At 45.4% G+C, this 23,284-nt stretch overlaps 1 pseudogene; it reads right to left on the minus strand.

Annotated features, from left to right (window-relative positions):
• Positions 1–390: 390 nt before the first annotated feature.
• Positions 391–18,190, minus strand: LOC121460686 (annotated as a pseudogene).
• Positions 18,191–23,284: the final 5,094 nt, after the last annotated feature.

The following is a 23,284-nucleotide window of genomic DNA, read 5'->3' on the forward strand; positions in this document are numbered from 1 at the left end:
TCACACTGCCACCCAGAAATGGCTTCAACTTGCAATACTCCGACCTCAGTTTCCCAAGTGCTACAACTTGCAAGCTAAGGCCCTCTTCTCTTTTCACCAAATTCACAGCTTCCAGCGATCAAAGTCCTCCAGATCAGAACGGACAGAAAGTGAGCACCAAGCCTGTACAACAGGACGGTTCCCAGGTCCGCTCATTCGACCCAGTCCGGGGCGCACAGGCGCACACAGCGGCAGGAGATTCTGCGGGTCCCCCAGCACCCCGCGCCCTTCCTCGCCTTCCCCACTTCCTAGTCACGTTCGCGGGAGCAAACAAGCGAATCCACACGATCGCGCCTACCCACAGTCTCAAAACAAGGCACCAGGAACCCTAAATCCACTTGAGACTTTGCCCTACAAGGCGACCGACCTCTCCGAGCCGCCACTGGTGCGCAGGCGTCCCCCTTTCCCCGGTCTGTGCGCAGGCGTGGGTGTGAGGCGGGAGAACTTCAGCGCGTGGGGTGGGGGTTGGGGTAGGAGGAAGTGCAGGGACTTGAGAATCTGTGTGAAAGTGACACACAGCGTGGTCGAGGAGAGTGTGCGTGTCCGCACTGTGTGTGTGGAGTGCGTGGGGACCGATGCGCTTTACGCTGCGCACAGGGGTGCAAGGCAGGCACAGTGAGCCGGGGAGGAGGGATATGTGCGTGCGCTAAGCATGGGCATGCCTCAGAGGCTGACAACTTTGGCATCTAAAGGGAGTGCCCTCTAGTCAGACCCCGGCCACACCACGTGGAAGGGATTAGATACTACCGCCTTAGGGTCACCTCTCTCAAAGCCCCAGGTTTGCTCCTTGCCTGGTAGATTGTCTTTCCATTCATTTACGTGACGAGCTTTGACGGTGTGCCAACAGATAGATACCAGACTCTGCCTTAGGCTCTGGGGAAACCAGTCTTAAGTCTCAGGCATCATCTGCTTTCCGCTGATCTTTTGCGTTTCCGGTTTCTGTGTGACTGCTTTGCAAGATGTCAGTGATAAGCATGAATGTTGGCCTCCGCCTGTAAGTAAAGGTGCATTAGGTAGCTTTTATGACAGAACCAGTCAGAGCAGGAACAGGAGACTCTACATAAAAGTTCTTCATGACAGGGCCTTTTCAGCCTCTCACCCCTCAACGTTCCTCTGGCCTGGCTGCCTCCTCTGCCCCTAGAACTCTATTGTCTTCCTTCCTCAGCTTCAGGCCTTGACTCAGACATCACCCCCCCGCCCCCCATTTCTTGTTTTTTTAAAGATCAAAGTCTCCACCCTCGGTACTCCAGTCCTCCGCTCATCCTACAGGTGTGTAGGTAGTCTTTTTTTCCTTAAGGCATTTATTGCTTTCTATTCTGTAATCTGTAATGTGCTAAGTTGGTTATTTATTGTGTGCATTTCCCTACTGGATGAGAACTTCTGGGAGAGTGAGGGTCCACTAGGACCTCTGCAAATAGCCCTGCCCAATGAGGGGGTACTCAGTGTTGGATGATAGATAGGAAAGAAAGGGGGTTCCCTAGGCCCAATTCTTCCTTACCTCTGTACAGCACTTTGGAGTGTGGAAAGACTCTTGAAAAAGTTGTTATTAAATCTGAACTGTTATATAAACTAGGTAGGAATTTTTTCTTTTCCTTCCTTCCTTCTTCCTTCCTTCCTTTCTTCCTTCCTGTCTTTCTTTTTTTAAGGTTTTTCAAAACAGGATTTCTCTGTAGCTTTGGAGCCTTTCCTGAAACTAGCTCAAACTCATAGAGATCCACCTTCTTCTGCCTCCCGAGTGCTGGGATTAAAGGCGTGCACCACCACTGCCTGGCAGGAATTTTTTCTTTTCATTTCTTTTACAGTTTCATGTAGCCCCACCAAGTACAGTTTGCTCTGTACTTGATGCTGGCCTTGAACCCCTGATCCTCCTGCTTCTACCCCCCAAGTGCTAGTTTGCGGGTGTGAGTCATCACACCAGGTTAAGGCTTTTTAATTTACTACATCCTCCTTCGTTTTTGACTTTTTGGGTTGGAAACAGAGTTTCTTTGTGTAGCCTTGGCTGCCCTGGAACTCACTCTGTAGACCAGACTGGCCTCAAACTCAGAGAGATCCTCCTGCCTCTACCTCCTGAGTGTTGGGATTAAAGATGTGGACCACCCCCACCCAGCTTATTTTTTTACTTTTAAATTAAAATTTTAAATGCATTCTCATAGTATATGTGTGTTTTTACATGAGCTACGACACAGGCACAGCATCCCTCAGAGGCCAAATGCATGTGTGATTTCATGGAACTGCTGCAGATGGTTGTGAGCCACCTTGTGGGTGCTAGGAATCAAATTCAGGTTTTCTGCAAGCAGCAACTACGCTTAACCCCTGAGCTAGCTCTCCAGAGCCTGAAACTAATTTAGTGTAAGAAACAATGGATTTCGTTACGATATTTTAGACACTTACACACAATATGTGTATCCTGCTCATATCTCCCTCAGCCCTGCTGTTCTCCCTTAGCCCTTCTACTTCTCACCGGCCCCAATTCCTTCACCAAACAGTCCCGCTTCAGCTTTCAAACCGTCAAGGCACACACAAGACCATTGTTTTCTGAAGATGCTTAGCAATGCTTGGCATCCTCATTTGAGCACACACACACACACACACACACACACATACACACACAGAGTTATATAGCAATTTTCTCTGAAACTGAAACATTCCATACTGCAGAATGGTAAACAACTCAAATATATTCAGGGAGTCCCTGAAACTAACTGGATTCATTAGGACCCTCCCTGTTACAGGAAGCAGTAAAAGCTGAGACTCCTTCTCAGAAAAGGAAGCTGGGCTGCGAAGAAGACTGAGACCAGACCCGTGCCCAGAAGAAGCAGAACTTGGGACACTCCTCTCCCACCCTTTGAGCTGCCAGGCTGTGCAGTGGGCTCCAGCTTTCCCAGCTTCTGTGAGCTCTCACCTCTGCCGGGGTGGACCTTGGTGACGCAGCTGTCTTCGAGTCATTTCTGCTCTGGTAAATAACCCCTCACCCGTACTCCTGTAAGTAACTCCAGTAAAACTTATTGGTTCACCATGTTGGACTTTAGTGGTGTCTATACTTTGGTCTGTCATGGGCATCTATTCATCTTGGGTGAATAGATGTGTGTGTTGCATCTCCCCAGAAAAAGTTTTGTCACACAGAATGCACACACACACACGCACACATATGCATGCACGCGCGCACGCGCACAGACACACACACATACACACAAGGAAAATAAGTGGTATTTTGTCTTTTCCTCTCTCATTATCTGCTGTTGCCCCTTCCCCCCACTTATAATCTCCTTCCACAATCTTATCTATGACAGTGCCCTTCGTAGGAAGTTATTTCCCCAAGAGGAATTGAGAGGATAGAGGCCTTGTCTTGGTCCTGAGCCAGACTTTAAGTCTGAGCATCATTTTGGGTGGGAGACAACGACTTGCTTCTAGACCTCTTGGCTAATGAAGAGAACTGCTAGGTTCCTGGGCCTGCTGCTCCTGGGATCACGGTGGGCATCTTCTATCTACTCTCTGCCTGTGATAGTATGAAGCTGCTTAAGCTACAGCCTGATGGTAGATGCCTAGTACGCACAGCCGTGTGGTAGCCATATCTTCTTGTTTCTATAATTCACCCCAGATTGAAAACAAGAGCTATTGTTCTCTTTCCTAGAGTTGTCTTGGAGTCTGCCCTGTGTTTTGTGACTTGGCTGGATGCCGTCCTGCCTCTGACTGCTCTGGGCAAACCAGTTACTGCCTGGCTTGCTACATTACCATTCCTTCCTCATGTCTGAGTTCTCTGTCAGTCCATCGGATTTAGCTGATGAGCTCAGTGACTGCAAACAGATTGAGCAAGACAATGGCCCTGATTCTCCAGGCACACACAGCAGCATTGTCTCCGACAGATGCTTGGTGATCATTGGCATCCTCTCCCGCGAGCACTGGTGTCTCAATAGACTTCAGTCAACAGCTGTTGACAGGGAAGAATTTTATCATAGTAAACAACAAAAGGTGTTTTTAAAAGTAAGTCAGAGTGGAGAGAGGGCCTTTAAGGGCTTGTACTGATTTTGAAGAGGACCCAAGTTACTTCCCATCTTCCACAATGGGGGGACACAACCACCTCTAACTCCATCTGTCGGGGCTCTAATACCTATGGCCTCCAAGGCACCTGCTTGCCCTCACACAAACACACACACACAATTAAAAATATCAAATTTTAAGTAAGTCAGAAGTCAACTGTAAATTTAAAATAGTTCTGAACAGTTTTTTTTTTTTTGGTTGTTTGATTTTTTTGAGACAAGGTTTCTCTGTATCCCTAGCTGTTCTGGAACTCACACTGTAGACCAGGCTGACTTCGAACTCACAGAGATCTACCCGCCTCTGTCTCTTGGGCTTAAAGGTGTGCACCACCACCACTCAGCCCGAAGGAATACGGTTTTCAAGATTTATTATTATTGTGTGTACAGGTGTGTGTATGTGAGTGTGTACAGACACACTTGTGCATAGCACAGGACACGTGTGGAGGTTAGTTCACAGTGTCCACCTTTACAGGGGTTTTGAGCACCTTCACTTGGGTCATGAGGCTTAGGCAGCAAGCACCTTTCCCTAATCCATCTGCATAGGCCTCTGAACAAGTTCTCCAGGTGCCTATCTTTTCTCTTCAAGAATATTCATAGGCAGCAAAATAAGATAAAAAAAAGTTATTTTGTTGTTATCATTCAAGCGACAAATTGTCTCTGCTGCTTTGGTGGTACTTGCTTGGCATCAAACCCGGGGCTCCTTACACTCTGGGTTCTCTATCACTGAGCAGCGTCCCTATCCCATGTTACTGTTTTTACATGGACCAGGAAGTACAGCATACAGACATTCTAAAGCAAGACAATTATTCATTGATCATTGTTTCTTGAGATTTTATTCAGTGTTTGGTAATTGATTATTGCCACAAAGCGTGTACCGCTTGTCTCACTCATCCACTGTCTTGCTTTACGTCTTCCAATCCTTCGGGGACAACAATAATCAATGAAAAATAGGCTTATTTCAAGAAAAAAGTAATAATGGCCAGAAAAGCACAGTGAGTGGCTGCTGGTCTCCAGAGGGCTTCCCACCCAGGGGTTTCTCTTTTCTTTCTGCTGTTTGAGATCAGAGAAGTTAATGATGTTCCACACAATGAGGCTGACACTGACCACCATGCCCTTTATATTGGCTGGAGAATAACTTTGGCCCAAATAGAACTTTAAGTGTATTTGTCAACAAAAGACAAAGCATTTCAGAATAATGCCTATTTTCAAATGGGAGGCCTGGCTCAGGTTGTTTGAGGGGTGGAAATGTCAGGCAGTTGTCACTGAAATCCAGGGTGGCTTTCGAGACAGGGTTTCTCTGTAGCTTTGGAGCCTGTCCTGGAACTAGCTCTTGTAGACCAGGCTGGCCTCAAACACAGAGAAGTCTGTTTGCCTCTGCCTCCCGAGTGCAGGGATTAAAGGCGTGCGCCACCACCACCCGGCTCAATCAGCATTTTGTACAGAGTTCCCACACATGATAGGCACTGGGGCTGCAAAGATGACTGACACTTTTTAAAAGGGATCTAACTTAGGCTTTACTGTGCGCAAGGCGAGTGCTTGGCTACTGAGCTACTTCCCCAGCACCTCTTTTGCTTTGTTTATTTCAATACAGGGTCTCACTGGGTTTCAGGCTGGCCTTGAACTTCTGTAGCTGAGTGTCTTAGGATTTCTACAGCTGTGAAGAGACCCCATGACCATAGCAACTGTTATAAGGGAAACATTTAGTTGGGGGTGGCGCGCTTGAAGTTTCAGAGGTTTAGTCCATTATCATCATGATGGGGAGCATGGTGACGTGTCTTCTGCTACCTCTTGATCAGGAAACAATAGGATGCTGGGCCTTATCTTGAGCATAGGAAATCTCAAAGCCCACCCCCACAGTGACATTTTTCCTCCAACAAGGCCACACCCACTCCAACAATACCACACCTAATAGTACCACTCCCTGTGAGATTATGGGAGCCAATTGCATTTAAACTCACACACTCAGGCAGGTCTTGAACTTTGAGACCTTCCAACCGCAGCTGCCCAAGTATCTGGACTCACCAGCCTCTGCCAGATGATTACAACATAACTTTAGTTATCAGGGGGTTCTAAGTGGGGCTGCTAATGGAAGACAACAGTTTACAGAGCCAAGGAGGAGCCAAGGAGGAGAGCAGTTTCTCTTCCTGCTGGCATCAGGGAGCTATTCATAGGAAATGCTCACATTAAAAACAATGAAACAGCAGGAGAAGATTCTAGGCCAAAGGTCCAGAGTGAGCACAGGACCAGAGCATGACTGTGCATCATGCTGGAGCATTTGCATGCAGGAGAGGGAAGATGGAAGAGCTGTTTGGGGGGGCAGACACAAAGCATTTGAGTGGCATGGGAAGGATTTTTATGTGAAGCGGATAGCATCTGAAAGCAAGCTGGATGGGGTGCATGCTTGTAGTGCCAGCACTTAGGAGGTGGGGGCAGAAGGATCAGGAGTTCAAGGCCATCTTCTGTTACACACTGTAGACGAAGGTAACTGTGTCAACGGGAGAGTCTTAAAATGTCCATTCAAAGGGGCAAGCCTGATGACATGAGTTTCATTGTCAGAATCCATGTCTTAAAAAAAAAAAATTCAAAGAGTAAGACTCCACAAGTTCTCGTCTGACTTCTTCATGTGCTCTGTGCCACATGTCCCCAGCCCCGTAATAAATAAGTAATAATTCAAAAGGGTAAATCAGATCATTGAAGTTGAGGCATATCTATACACCTTTGTCATCGCAAAGGATGGAAATGATACAGAAATCCAGACTTGAGAAGATAAGATGGCCGTCCACCAGTGGTGGGAATAAATTCAAGGGTCCGTTGTCTGACCAGTGGGCCCTGGCTACCAACTGGATGGAGCAGAAGGACAGAAAGGGATACGAGCAGTGGAGTTTGGAGTTTCTAGCTCACAAATAGTGTTGGTGTTAAACACCCTAGCTGTGGAGGAAAGGTGAGCAAGTTTTCATCGTTTCAGATGAGATTGTGGGTGGAGCTGGGGGAGAGGAAGAAGGCAAAGTATTTGGTTTCTGTTTGTATGATTGGTTTTACTTGGTGCATGGTATGGGAGAGCACAGACATGCCACAGGAGGAGGGTGGAGGTCAAAGGACCACCCGGAATACTTAGCTCTCTCCTTCCATGTGGTTCCAAGGATTGAACTCAGGTTGTCAGGTTTGGTGATAAATGCCTTTTCCTCCTGACCCATCTTGCTGATGCCAAAATATTTGGTTTTAAGTACTTGGAATTTGAAGAACAGCCAAGGATAGTGCTGGAGAATTGGCTCAGTGGTTAAGAGTGCCTACTGCTCTTACAAAAGGCACAAGTTTTGCCTCAGTTCCCACATCAAGAGGCTCATAACCACTTGTAACTCCAGCTACTGGGGAAACCAAAATCTCTGGCCTCTGCAGACACCTGCACTCAACTGTACAAATACACACAGAAACAAACATGCATACACATTTACAAAAATAATAATTTTTGTTTAAAAAAGAACTAAGGATAATTTTAATTTACATACCAGCAGTTGGAAACTAGAGATTTGACTTTAAGAGAAATTGGGATTGGCAATAAATATGACAGCGGCTTAAAGGGTTTAAATTATATGTCATACTTGAAATGGTAAGGCAAATTTACCCAGGGCTGGATTGATGATTAGGAAGGGTCTTAAGGTTCTGTGGCTCAGGACCTGTTCAGGAGTTGACATGTAGTGTATAACGTGTTTTCTGAGAACTGGGTTGGGGGATGAATATGAATTACGCAATTTTTTTACATGAAAATATCATAATGAAACCCATTGTTTTGTATGCTAACTAAAATTTTTAGTTATAAAAGAAAGGAAATTGAGTCTGTTCCAGTTTCACTTTCTTGATTCCAGGAATTGTGTCATCTTTTGGTGAGTCTGTCTAGGGGTAACCCAGTATTTCCCACTTGGTAGGGGCCTGGAATAGACCGGGACACCAACCAAGCCATCAGACAGGTTAGTGTGAATGTGGGATTGGAGTTAGAAAGCCCTGGCCTGAGTAGACTCGTTACTAAGAGTCTCCAGGGGCCCTGGGCAGTTGGCCACAGTGTTCTCCCCATCCTATAGAAATAGCACGAAGAAGGGAAATCCGGCACAGCATTCAGATTCCCTGCCTCCTTCTCTTCCCAAAACATTCCTTTCCGCATATTCCTTAGACACTTTCTGACTGTGCCAACTTTATATCCAAAGGCCCCGATTGACAACTGAGCAAGCCTGGACTCCAAATTGTGGAGCACCCTGGTGGTTAGGGCTGTCCCCTGGCTAATTATCGTGACATTACTTAGATTCCCGGGGCTGAGTCAGAGTCCTAAGTGACTATTCAAGGTCATAGGATGTTTGCTCCTGTTTCCCCGAGGAAGCTGAAGTGCTTGTAGAATGGTCTGTCCTGTCCACCTCCAGAGAGAAATCAGTCATCTTTGAGATCCCATGTGGATGAGAAGCGGAGGGAGAAACGTTGCAGATGATTAAATATAGTGCCGTTATTTATCCCCAGCGGTAGCTGGCAATTTTTTCATAAGCCATCTGGGTAACTGCCTTCTGGGTAACTGGTTACTTTCTGGAGCATCCTTCCATCGCAGCTTGGCCTTTAGATAAAATCAAGCATAGATCAAACCCTCACGTCAGCTAGGCAGTCGTGTTTGCGGCATGCAGAGCTGCCTTCCCATGTGATCTCATGGATGCCTTCTCCACTCAACATGCTTCTACCTTCTCCTCACTCCCGTATTTTACCTTTGAAGTATTACCCCAAACTGTAGCTTCTCTATATGTTTTTTTCTTCCTCATGCTAAAACCTCCCGTCATTCCACACTCCCCTGTGGCCTGTCAGCTACTGTCAGTTTTCTCTCTCCACAGTGTATCCCGAGGTGATGATTGTTCATTTCTTGAGTGGGGCACAAAGGGCTCTTGCATATGCCTAGGATATAGCTTCAATCTTTCAGACTAGTCCTCAACTTCACTCAAAAAGATGGATGAGCAGAACAGGCCTTCTGACTATGCCAAAGTAAGCATCTAAGATGAGAATAGCAACGATTAGACACTGTAATTCATCGAATGTTTGCCGTGGCAGACACCACACTAAGCGTTTGTTGTCATTACATTTGTTTGCCACCTCCACGCTAGTGAGGAAGCTAGCCGGGCAGGGGTGGCACGCACATTTTAACCTCCAGAGACAGGCGGAGTCCAAGGCCAGCCTGTTCTACGAGCTACAGCCAAGGCTACACAGTGAAACTCGGTCTTGAAAAACAACAACAAAAAAGTAAGGAAGCTCTTACTTCTATTTTGTGGGTGAGGAAACCGAAGTTAAAAGAGACCATTTAAGAGGCAGAAACTAGATTCAAGCTTATGTCTTTTTTCTTCTAGCTTTATTGAGGTATAAATGACAAAAATGCCATGTGTTAATTTCGGTGTATTAGAATTCGTTTTATGTTGCCATATCAGAATACCCAAGGCTGGGCAAAGCCCCCTGTGGCTGAGAGGGTAAAGGTGACTGCCACCACACCTGACAATCTGAGTTCAGTCTCCAGAACTCACACGGCGTAAGGAGAGAGCAGACTGCTGATAGTTGTTTTTGATTTCCGCATGCCCCACCCCAAATAAATGCAAATGTAATACAAATCAAAACAAGACCGGTAGCTGACTACGTCATAAAGGTGAGAGGCTGAGGGTGGAGTACTGGATGGCAGATCAAGTGGAGAGGCTTTATTTTGAGCTGGGTGTGATGGCATGTGCCTTTAGGGGAAATCTCTGTGAGTTTGAGGCCAACGTGGTCTATGTAGTGAATTCTAGGCCAGCCAGGGCAACATAGGGAGACCCTGTCTCAGAAAACAACAACAAAAAGAGTCTTATTTTGACATCCATCTTTGGAGGTCCTTAGTAAAGGGCAGTGACATTGACACACTTATACTGAAAAACAGGTCTAAGGGCTACGTGTGGGAAGGCGGAGTGTGTGAAGGGATCTCCAGGTTCCCAGGGGATTTCATTATGTTCCTTATCTTCCAAGTGTGGCAATTACAATGACCTTCCACCTCTTAGAGCAGAGGTTCTCAACCTTCCTAATGCCGTGACCCTTTAATTCAGTCCCTTGTGCTGTGATGACTCCTAATCATAGAATTATTTTGTTGTTACTTCACACTGTAATTTTGTTACGGTTATGAATCCTAATCTAACTATATGTGAACAGTATGGGGGTCGTGACCCACAAGTTGAGAACCACTGTGTTAAAGGTTCCCCCACTGTAACACCACCAGATAGGCATCAGGATTCTGATACATGTCTCTTTGGGAGACACACTTAAACCATTGCGTATGGATCTGGTATTTGTGTGTATGAAATGACGACCACAGTAAATAATTAACACATCTGTCACCTCGTGTACATTAATGTTGGCGGTTGGTGACTTGTCAACTGATAATATCCCAGAAAAGATAAAAAAAAAAAGTGCTCAAATCACCAGGATATTTTTAATCCTGTTTTTATAGAGATATTTTAATATCTATTGTTGGGCAAAAGAAATTTTCTTAAATATTAATTCTCAAAAATGACATGCAGTGTAAGTTTTAAGATCATTTTCAGTGGGCAATTAAAACACCTTTGACACTGTTAGTAAAAGAAAAGAAGAGGAAGAAAAAGATCTGAGGATAACAGTCAAAGGGAAGAAATAGACCAGAGGAGAGAAGAGACAGGAAGAGATGGGAGAAAAACTGCAAGTGACAAATAAAAGTCAGCTTTCTGGAAAGGGAAGTTTTAACACCTTCACAGTAAAATTTCCACGGTTGTGTAATTTAATGTCACCCAGCTAGCTCATAGGAAAATATAAAATATTAAAATATAAAAGCAATAATTAATAAGTCTCTCCTTCTTCTTCTTCTTCTTCTTCTTCTTCTTCTTCTTCTTCTTCTTCTCCTCCTCCTCCTCCTCCTCCTCCTCCTCCTCCTCCTCCTCCTTCTTCTTTGTTTTGTTTTTGAGATAGGGTTTCTTTGTAGCTTTGGAGCCTGTCCTGCAACTCGCTTTGTAGACCAGCCTGGCCTCGAACTACTGACTCTGCCTCCTGAGAGGGCTGGGATTGAAGGTGTGAGCCACCACTGCCCAGCCACAAAGGTCTCTTACTGTTGAGTGCAAAAGTGAGTATGGAGACACAGACTTGCAATGCTAGCACTATGGAGGCAGAAGCAGGAGTTCAAGGACATCCTTAGCTACTAAGTAATTTAAAGCCAGCGGGAGCTATGTCTCTTTATTTAAAAAAGGAGGAAAAAGATTTGATAAGAGAGTAAAATGTAAATCTCAATATCGATAAATATTCCAAACTATGTTAAGAAGAATCTTTCTATATCATTTTCATTATAATTCCAAAACAAATGAACGATTTGAAATGATTATAGAATTATCCCTCATGGCACAAAATGACCTGAGCGAATAAAATCGGAATCAACTGTCCTGCTCAGTCCAACCATCAAAATATAATAAAAAATGGAGTTTTGATGACCTTGCAATAAGAATAGAAATTAATGTCTGCTCTTTGGCACTGGTGTTTACCAAGAAGACAATTCACTTGTGTCTGTAATAGGACCCAGGATGACATAAGTCTATCAGCTCCTTCCAGTAGTATAGGAGAGAAAGAAAGAAAGAAAAGATCCTTTAAATGAACAATGTGGAAAAACACAGATTGGCATCACCCTGAGTTAATCCCAGATTATTATCCAAAAATGTTTTGATTTAGGATTCGTTTTCCAAATAATGTCATTCCTCAAGCATCTTAAATCAGACAGGACAGGATAGAGCCACATTCTGATGTCACAAGGTATAGATGGGTCCCAGTGGTATCTGATTTAGCTAAAGTCATACTTTATCACAGATGATCAGCTGCTCTGAAGTGCTACTCATGTGACATGACCTTGAAGCAATGGCCCTTGTAGGGGCAGTGGGGTGTCAAGAGGTTTCCAATGAGATGAACCACTAGCAGAGTGGGATCTTTGGACCACATTGAAATCATCAGCAGGACGAGCAGCATCCTCATCAGAATTATGAGTACGTTGAGAGAATGCATGTCTGAGAACTCTTTCACAGGCTAATCACCATGGTAACTAAACAACATCCTAGACATTTCTCAGGTGACCAGGATATTGTTATCTGAATGAAGCTATTATAGACATTGTGAGCTGCTTGTTTGATTGTTGGAGAATGATAATGCCTGGTTCACCATTCTTTCCTGTTCAGCCACTGGATTCTCTTTAGATTGCCAGACAGTGGTGCAGGTCTGAATCGGTGACTACTGGTCCGGCTTCCACTGCCTTACAGCATGGCTCTGCTCAGAACAGGAAGAGGAAAGACTGAAAGGGAGATGCTGTTGCAGAAGCTTACTCTGTTCCTTTTCTAAAAATTAAATTCTTGTCTCAGACTTTATTTTATGTATATGAATGCTTTCCTTCTGTGTATGTACATGCACCATGTGCCTGCCGGGTACCCACAGAAGTCAGAAGAAAGCATCAGGCCCCTGAAACTTGAGTCACATGATGGTTACAGCCATCATGTGGGTGATGGGAACTGAACCCGGCAAAAAACCCAGCAAGTGCTTTCAACTGTTGAGCCATCACTGCAGCCTGACATGTTGCTTTTTCTTTCTTTTTTAAGATTTACTTATTTATTTTTTGTGTACTTTGGGGTTTTGCCCATGTGTAGATACCAGGTCCTCTGGGGCTGGAGTTACAGACAATTGTGTGCACCACCGTGTGAGTGCTGAGTGAACCCTGGTTCTTCAGAAGAGCTAGTACTCTTAACCACTGAGCTATCTCCCAAGCCCTGACATCTTGTGTTTCTACAAAGCTTTGTAGGTGCTTGGAACAGGACCCATCATGGTGAGGTTTTGGGAAAGAGGCAGTTAGAGAATTGAAGGAAAGGGACTCAGAGTTGGATGATCACCATGGAAACACTGATACTTTCCTCTCTCTCTAGTATCCTACTCACCTAGATTAAAAAAAACTCCATCAATGGTACCTATCAGGTACTGAGTGTACAAGTTATCTCATTTGGTCCTTGCAACAACTCCATGAGTGAGTGCAGTACCATTGGACCTAAGCACACATGAGGACAACAGGTGTGGGGACAACCATTATCTGGGTGGGTTTTTGTTTTTAATTTTTATAGATTTTTAATTTTTTAAATTTTTATTTTATTTTAATGTTTTCAAGGCAGGGTCTCTCTGTGTAGCTTTTGCTGTCTTGGAAATTGACTTATAGACAAGACTAGCCTTGAACTCAGAGATCCACCTGCCTCTGTCTCCTGAATACCGGGAATTAAAGGCTTGTTCCACCACACCTGGCTTTCAGTTATTGAAGTAAAATCTCTTATAGTTCAGCTTAGGCTGTGGCAGCTAGCCAAGAATGACTTGAATACCAGCTCCTCCCCCTTTCCTGTACTAAGTGCTGGATCTATAGACATTCATATTACATTTGGTGCCATTGTCTTACATATCATCCGGAGATTGTGATGTATTTAAGGAGGCACGTGAATTCCATTATAACCACTTAACAATTTTTCAGTATACTGAGGAAAAATGGTTAACTTCCTCTTCTCATTAGTTGCATTTATTTTCCCTTCCTATTTGTTTTCTCTCACACATGAAAAAACTTTTCAAAGATTTATTTTCTGTGCACTGGTCTTTGGCCTGCATGTATGCATGTGAGACCTGAAGTTACAGACAGTTGTGAGCTGCCATGTGGGTAAACTCCAGTCCGTCTGCAAGAGCAGCCTGTGCTCTTAACCACTGAGCCATCTCTCCAGTTCCCCTTTCACAGAAATTTTAAACCATAGAAACACTAATAACTTTGGATTTTAGTTGTACTTCAGACTCCCACCCCGTGTGTGTGTGTGTGTGTGTGTGTGTGTGTGTGTGTGTGTGTGTGTGTGTGTGTTTAGGTCAGAGGAAAACCTGTGGGAGTGATTCTCCACCAGGTGGGGGCCCCATGGTTATCAGTGTTGGCAATAAGTGACTTTACCAACTGAGCTGTCTCACTCATCCCCACCTCTTTATTTAAGTCTCATTTAAGAGTTGGACCTGTTACTACAGGCCTGCAATTCCATCAGTTGGGAGGATGTCATAAGAGACCATCTTGGAGACTGTCCATCACCTCCTTAAATGAAGGTGTGTCTGCTTGGGAGTCCAAACATACTGAGGGCTATTGACCAGACGAGCTGAAGGTTTAGATGCAACCTCTGCAAAGAGGCAAACACTCCAAACCACTCTCTTAGAGGAAATACATTGAAATACATGGGCATAGTTGGGTCAAAGAGTGAAGATTTCGGGTGGGTATATCTTTACATTGTTTGGCTCGTAAAGAAGTACTATAGTTTTGTATCTCAGAGATTATTAATAAGAAGTAACAGATAAACAAGCATTGAGTGCCTTAGATCCAGGGGACTGATCATGGGCTTAGAATATAAAAAGATAAGGGAAGACACAGTCTCCACCTTAAAGAACCGAGCTTTTCACATGGCAGGCAGAAACTAGTTTTGCATATACTCAACTAGATATGAATGTTTAATTCATCATAATTAGAGTGTGTTTAGTTAGAGAAGGAATAATCATACAGCTTAATAGATGTATGCTTGATTTTCTTCTTTTCCTTCTCATTCTTTTTTTAAGTTGCTTATAGCCCAGGCTGACCTTAAACTTGCTATGAATGACCTTGAATTGAGCCCCTGGCCTTCCTCTCTGGAGCACTGGGATTACCCTGCTGTGTTTATGCAGCACTGGGGGTCAGACCAATAGCTTCATGAATGCTAGGCCAATGGAACCTACCATGGGAGCTACAGCCCCAGCGACCCCTTTTTGTTTTCTTTTATGAAATGGGGACTCTTACTCTGTAGCTCATACTAGCCTCAAACTTGGGATCTTCCTGCCTTTACTTCTGGTGTAGCTTCATGTATCTCTGATCCATGATTTGGAAGGACAGTGTGGACCAGGTGGCTTATGACTCGTAGGCTTTGTGAGCTTAGGGTTCTAGGAATAACCCGAGAAATTATTCTGTGAACTTAAAAGATGATGGAGAAGAAAAATGAATACAACTTGGAATTTTTGTTTATAGTGTTGGGTTTAAATAAGGTAATCTTTAATCAGGCACCATTGAAGGAATGTAAAAGAATCCGATGGGATTTTTGGATTTATGATATATTTTGGAGACAGGATTTGAATTAAATATGTATACATAGTGTGAGATGACCCAGAAAAATGAAAGCAAATGGTTTCATACACATAGCCACCTACTTTATATTTTATTAATCTAATTTAATTGTCCTTTGGGTGTTAGAAAGATAAAGACATAAGTAACCCAAATATTTGTCTGCTGTTTCACTTGTTTGCTATTCTGAGACAGAGGCTTGCTATGCATCCCAGGTTGGCCTGGAACTTTCTGCAATCCTCCTGTCCAAATTTTCCAAGCACTGGAATTACATATTTGTACTACCATACCTGGCTTTACTGGTGTTTAGACTTTATGGTGAAGAAACCATCTCTACCACCACCACCTCTACCACCTCCACTATCTCCACCACCATTGTCACCACCATCACCACCATCTCTACCACCACCACCACCACCTCCTCCTCCACCACCATCACTTTCTCCTCCACCACCACCTCCTCCTCGTCCTCCTCCTCCACCACCACCACCACCTCCTCCTCCTTCTTTTCCTCCACCACCACCACCACCACCACCTCCTCCTCATCCTCCTCCACCACCTCCTCCTCCTCCTCCTCCTCCTCCTCCTCCTCCTCCTCCACCACCACCACCTCCTCCTCCTCCTCCTCCACCACCACCACCTCCTCCTCCACCACCACCACCTCCTCCTCCACCACCACCACTACCACCACCTCCTCCTCCTCCTCCTCCTCCTCCTCCACCACCACCACCTCCTCCTCCTCCTCCACCACCACCACCACCTCCTCCTCCTCCACCACCACCACCACCACCTCCTCCTCCACCACCACCATCACAGCGATCTCTATTAAAGGTGAACTTTGAGCTTTAAAAAGTCCATATCATTTCTCAGTTTCTCTTTCTGACTCATCCTTGTGGATCAGATGCAAGTTCTCGGCTACTGCCCACTGAAGGCTATGGACTCTAACACTCTGGGACCATAAGCCCCAGATTAAACTCTTTTATGAGTTGCCTTGGTCATGATGTTTTGTCACATAATAGAAAAGTATCTCCGACACATGGTATCTTCCTTCTTTGTAGGTGGCTGTCCTCTTGCTGTGTCCACATGTGGGGGAAGGACAGGTCAGTTCCCTGGGGACTATGATCTAAGGGCAAAAATACCCTCCAGAAAACTGTCATCTCAACCAAATCCCCTCCTGACAGCCTTACCTGCTAATGCTATCATCTTTTGAGCTGGGGTTTTAACACACAGGCTTGCTACTGCTGCTTTTTGTTTTTATAGTCTTGCTTTATAGCCCAGGACAATTTGGAACTGTTGTTCCTCCTGCCTCAGTTTCCTAAATTCTGGGATTACAGGTGTGAACCACTACATCGGGACCTATATATGCTTTGTAGGGACAAAAACATGTAGTCCTTGGAATGGTGACTTTCTTTTTAACATAGAAAAGCAATTTACTCCATTAAAAGCATTTATACTCAAGGAGAGTAACAGGCCTGGTCATGAGACACGTCAATCAAAATGGAGATAGTTTCAGGATTGTCAAAGACTACCGAGTTTGTTACGAGAAGATTCCCTAAGAAAAATTAAATACAAGTCTGTGGCTCTGTTGAATGAAGTCCCCCAGGTAAGAGTTAGATAGTAGTAACTGGAGAGAAAGCTCAGTGGTACTTGCTGCTCTTCCAGAGGTCCTGCGTTCAGTTCTAAGTGGTTCTTAGTCTAGCTCTCTAGCCTTTAGAGATCTGATGTTGTCTTTGGTCTCTGAGAGCACTGTACACATGTGGTACATAGATACACATTTGGTAAACATTCATATATGTGAAATCTAAAAACAATTTTAGGAAAGATTAGAAAACACCCAGTTTGGGTTAATAATATTAAAGGGATAGCTGAACAAAGTCTGAGTCTCAAAACCAGTGTTAAATTGATCTCAAGGTTCAGAGCCAAAGGGGGGGGGGTCTAAAATCACAAGTGCAGGCATGTCTAGGATCCTCATCCTCTGGTATTCACATCATAAATGTCATCGCCGTCTGCCGCACTTGCGCAATATTGTCTCTTGATCCAGAACAAATCAACCAAGGTTCACTAGGATTCCAAGAGAATCCAGAAATCTTGGCTGTATGACCACCAAGAATAATCAACAACTCCGGTGGGCCATCTTTGGCTTCTTCTGGGCTGTTCTTCTCCAATTCCACTTAAATCTTAGGCACCTCATCTACAATCAGCCCCACCAGAAGCCAAGATAGTCTTATTGTGAGGTGACCACTGGACTTGGGAGTATTTCATCCTTATGTGATTCAAAGGGATGCAATTGAGGTTCAGATTACTCAGATGCCACGAGGCAGCAGTCTGGTCAGTTGATCCTGAGGCGAGAATGAGCTCACTGTAAGGACTGGGAAATAGGCAGTCTCCTTCAGTAGTGTGAGCAGCTTCTGTGCGGCTTGGTTTGGAAGTCGTGTTTGACTAGCTATCTTGAATCTTAAGTTTCTGATCATGCACTACTGTCCAGGACAGATGCCAGGCAACCTCTACAGCTGTGTGTCCTGTCAAGCTGGTCTTTGCACCCATCACTTTTCCTTCCTTTGGAGCTGTACTGCTGTCCCACAGGCAGATGCTGACGTCATCTGAAGAACTAAGTGCCTGCTGAGATTTGCCTTCCTTCTGATGTACTCTCTAGAAGCATCTGGTTAGAAGCGTGCTTTAGCTAAAATCAAGAACATCACTGGATGTCGATTTTGTCTCAATGATGCAAGGGCTCTAGGGACTAGAACAAGCCCTGTTTATTTCTTCATGGTTGATCTTGATTGCAATTTGTTCTCTCACTGCCAGAGCCAAGACTTCCCATATTCTCCTTCCTCACTGTTGTGGGGCATGGTTGATTGTGATTTCTATTTCAATTTTCTCACCACCAGAGCCAAGACTTCCCATATTCTCCTTCCTCACTGTTGTGGTGCATGGTTGATTTTGATTTCTATTTCAGTTTTTCTGCCAACAGAACCAAAACATTAAAATTCTCCTTCTTACTATTGTGATGCGATGTATCAAACTGAGCGTCAGCATCAGGGAGCTGGACACTGGCTTTCACAAGGTGGGTTTGTTCATCTGATGTGTGTGTTCCCAGGTCAAGTCAATGAATGCTGAAATCACTGGCATCGTATCTGTTAACATCTGGACACCACTGGGCAGTTAATTTGGACTCCAGGTCATGGGTCGCCACCAAATCATAAGGAAACAGGTGCTCTTTTTCCATATTTTGTAGTCCTCATTGATCATCAAAGGGTGCTTCCTATTCAGTCATGGTGACAGGTAGCCCCAGAATGGGCGTGAGAGAAATCCTGGGACTGTGTTGTGGGAGGGGTGAGGAGGCTGCCCACCTGGAATGAGTGGTTTAAATATCAGAAAGTTCTAGTCTGGAGAGCATGGAGTCAAAGACCAAGGCTCCAGCCTATGAAGAGCACACTCTTGGCTTTCAGGCCCTCTGCTTGCTGTCATCTCACAAGGCAGAGGGGAAGAGAGTGGGGTCTCTGTTGTGTCTAGCAAGGCAGGAATCCTATTCTGGAAATCCAGCCATTAGGATCAGTTTTAAACACATGTAGCTCCCCAAAGCCCCTGTCCTAAGGCCATCATCACAAGTGAGGGCTAAAGTTTCAGCAACTGAATTTTTGGGAAGGAAACAATTCAGCCCACCACACGGGCATTTTCTTATTTGTCCTTCCTAACTCCATGACAAAGGTTCCAGTCAGGGTGAAGAATCTTAGAAAGATAAATATGGGGGGTGGAGAGATGGCTCAGAGGTTAAGATCACTGACTCCTCTTCCAGAGGACCTGAGTTCAATTCCAAGCACCTACATGGCAGCTCATAGCTGTCTGTAACTCCAGTTCCAGGGGACCTGACACCTTCACACAGACATATATGAAAGAAAAACAGCAATTCACAGAAAATTAAAAGAAATATTATGATAAATGTGTCCAAGGCTGTATTCCAACAAAAGTTGGAGGTCTTTTTTGGGGGTGGGATGAGGTTTCAAGATAGGGTTTTGTTGCAGGATATTTGTGTACACCATGTAAGATATGTCACTGTGATTGGTCTGATAAAGAGTGGAATGGCCAATAGCTAGGCAGGAGAGAATAGGGAGGGTTTCTGGGAAGAGATAGGAACTCAGGATGAATCTAGGCCTGTGAGAGACGCCGATGAGACACTGAGGAAGCTGGATGTACACATTGGAAGAGAGGTAAAAGCCACATGGCAGAATGTAGATTAATAGAAACACATTAATTTAAATTATAAGAGATAGTTGTGAATAAATATAAGATAAAGGCCAAGCTTTTATAATAATAATAAGTCTCTGTGTCATTATTTCCCAATAATGGAAGTACCAAAGAAAGTCTGACTACAGGGTTTCTCTGTGTAGCCTTGACTGTCCTGGAACTCACTCTGTAGACCAGGGTGACCTAGAACTCGAAGATCTTCCTGCCTCCGCCTCCTGAGTGCTGAAATTAAAGGCATGAGCCACCGCCCTGCGCCACCACTACTGGACTAGTTGGAGGACCTGAAACCAGGGAAATTCCTAGGAATCTACAAGGATGACCCTACCTAAGACCCTAAGCAGTAGTGGAGAGGGTGCTTGAACTGACCTTCCCCTATAATCAGATTGATGACTACCTTAAATGTCATCATAGAACCTTCATCCAGCAATTGATGGAAGCAGATGCAGAGATTCATGGCTAAGCACTGGACCGAGCTTCAGGAGACCAGTCAAAGAAAGGGAGGAGCAATAATATGAGCAAAAGGGTCAAGACCATGATGGGGATGCCCACTGAAACAGCTGGCCTGAGCTGTTTCCAGAGTGATTCCAGACTGATAGCAGGGGAACCTGCATAGGACCAAACTAGGCTGTCTGAATGTAGGTAACAATTGTGTGGCTTAGGCAGTCTGTGGGGCCAGGCAGTGGGACCAGTATTTATCCCTAGTGCTTGAACTGGCTTTTTAGGGCCATTCTTTTTGAGGGATATCTTGGTCAGTCTAAATGTAGGGGGGAGGGCCTTGGTCCTGCCTCAAAGTGAAAAAAAAAATCTAGGAGTAAGGAGTGGATTCCACCATCTGGAAGGATGAGACAGGAGGATTGCCACAAGTTTGAGGACAAGTTCCAGGCCAGCCTGGGCTATAAAGTGAGATGCCATCTCACCCCCATGCCCCCCAAGCAGCACCTCAAGTTTTGCCTCTTGGAGTCACTGAGATGTTGCTCTATTTGTTTTGAGCCACTGTTCTGAAGGTAACTATGGGAATGAGGAGTATGAAGAAGAACTCAATAGGACAGAAACATAGGCAGGGTGGGTACTGGGAGCACAGAACTCTTGAGTAGAGGGGGGAATACGGAAAAGATTGGTTCACCCTCTGGCAAGGTGGAGGACGAAGTAGTCTGGCAGGAAACAATCCTGGCAGTTGTGGGTGGAGCTTGGAATCATGATGTCAACTATTATAGAGAAATGCTTGACTCATCTTTCCTCGCCCTCTTGGCCTTATTCCCAGGTCCCACACCCTTTGTCTGACACTGGTAGGGTTTTCAGAAGAGGACATAGAAGAGTCGAGAAGAAAAGCAGCTTCTCTTTCCACCTAGGCAGTGGGAGTTAGAATGATCCCTGACGAGTCCAGGAAGAACACTTCTGCCACACAGCGCCAGTGTTGAGAGTGAGGTCCCTGCAAGTCCTCTGATGCCCAAGTGACTTCCAGGGTTCTGCAATCATGCCGGCCATGAGACATCTCCATTCAGAAAACATGGAGCTCTTCCTCCAAGGCCGGGTCTGGGGAGCATGCTGGAGAAGGAAGGGGCTGTTACAGTTTCCTCCGTCCATTCGTCTGTCCTTAGAAAGTTCTGTACTGGCAGGTGAATTCTGGGTCACACACAGCATGAAGGGTGTGGACCCAAATGGGAATAGGCCTATTTACTCCTGTTCCTCTCTCCTGTTTGCAGCCAGTCCTCTGAGTGTAGCCACTGGTCTCTTCGTTAATGTCAAGGAGGAAGTTCAGGAGCTTGCTGCAACTAATGGGTTGGAGTTGAAGTCCTGAGTGAGGCCATTAAATGCACATGGAACGAAGAGAAAGTTCACACAGGGTCTCCGAAACTAGGGATACATCACAGACACCAAAACATTACACAATGCGGAAGGATTGCGGTGATCTTCGTAGTGGAGAAGCTGGGGAGAATCAGGAATGCTGCCCGTAACTGTTCACTACGTGCCAGGCTCTCTTCAAGCATTCCACATGTATCAGGACAATCTGCCAAGTAGTGGGGGTGGGGGTACTGTTATCTCCATTTTATTTTAGAGACAAGGGTCTATTGGAGTCCAATCTGGCCTCAAACTGGCAATATGGAGTGACTTTCTTTTTTTTTTTTCTTAATTTTTATTTTATGTGCACTGGTGTAAAAGGGTCAGATTCCCTGGAACTGAAGTTACAGACAGTTGCAAGCTGCCATGTAGGTGATAGGAATTGAACCTGAGTCCTCTGGAAGAGCAGCCAGTGCTCTGAATCACCGGACCATCCCTTCAGCCCCCAGAGTGACTTTCAATTGCCGATGTTCCTACTTCTGTCTCCCAGCTGCTAGGGTTTTATAGATGTGTGCCATCATTCCCCGCCTTTGCCTCCCTGTTACAGAGAAAAGACCAACAAGTTAAATGACTTGTCCAGCGTCACATAGCAAGTCATAGGCTGAGAGCCAAGGTCGGGCTTCAGAACTACCAAACCAAGCTGCCTCCTTTGGAGACATTGGCTTACCCTCTGAACACCTGACAGAGAATTACAATTGCTTGCCTTCCTGACAGATGTTATTGCCAGGGACTATACACACACACACACACACACACACACACACAGCCTGCCACATAGCTGGCTCAGTGTTTATTGGAAGAATGACTAAATCTGGAAGTTGGTCTGGCACATCAACTGTTTTTCCCTTTCTAGCTCACGGCCCATTTTCTTCAGCTCTTCCCAGTATTTAGTTGTTTGGACTCTCTCACCACCCACGTTAACCTTTGTACATCTTCTGCTTGGGGACAAAGATCCGCAAGTGAACTTCAAGGATGTGAACGCTATGTGGGCTATGTGGCGACCAGTCTGCCGGACACTGGATCCAGTACCAACTATTCTTTCCTCCCCTGTCCAGAGATAAACTCTCATTACTCCATTGTTCATTTTGTCCTTAGGATTCCTGTCCCTGTGCTGTTTGTATGCCTGGCAGACTCTTGATTATGAAACCAAGTCCAAGGTGACCCATCCATTAAGCCAACTGCTCTCCTCCCCTTTTTCTCCTTCTCCTCTCCCCTTCCTCCACCCCCCTTTTCCTCCTCTCTTGTGGAGGAAACTGGTAAGGTTTCAATGGAAGAGAACAGAATATCTTTCGTTAGGGAGTTTAGGCATAGAACTGCATTTTCTTAATTGGAACCTGGACAATGTGCAATGTGTCAACTTTGTTTTATAGTATGATCGTGAGATTTCTTGGTTTCTTCTTTCTTTCTTTTTTAAATACCTGGGACTGTACTTGAGAGGCTACAAGGACAAGATATTTGACTTTGGAGATTTTTGGAAAATCAGGTAGAACTGACAAGAACACACGGTTCCATTTCTCTCAAGTTGGGAAAGTCAACCAACTTTGGTTCGCATCGTGTCCTAAGTACACAGACAAAAATCGAGATCAGATGATTAAAGCCGGCAGTCCCACGCAAGAGACATTGTCTCTTCCAGCCAGGGGCTTCGCCCGCGGTCGTTGTTTGGGCTAGAGATTACTTCAGCTTGGCTTTCGGAGTCGAGTCGGGGTCATCGCCCGGGTCCTCACCGACGCCGCCTTCCGGGTCGCTGACCCGGGAGTCTGGGGGCGGGGCCGCGCCGGGTGGAAGCCGAGGAAGAGGCCAGCGTCCCGGGAGCGCGCGAGGCCTCTCGCGTACGCGCGCCCGCCCACCCTCGCGCCCGCCAGCGCGCCCACGCTCGCCCGCCCGCCCGCGCTCCCGGGAAGTCTCGCGATGCGGTAGCCGGCTGCTCCTGCAGCGGGTGGCT

The sequence above is a fragment of the Microtus oregoni genome, unplaced genomic scaffold (assembly GCF_018167655.1).
Source record: "Microtus oregoni isolate MIOR12 unplaced genomic scaffold, Mior012 000021F_ref0000039, whole genome shotgun sequence".
NCBI lineage: Eukaryota > Metazoa > Chordata > Mammalia > Rodentia > Cricetidae > Microtus > Microtus oregoni.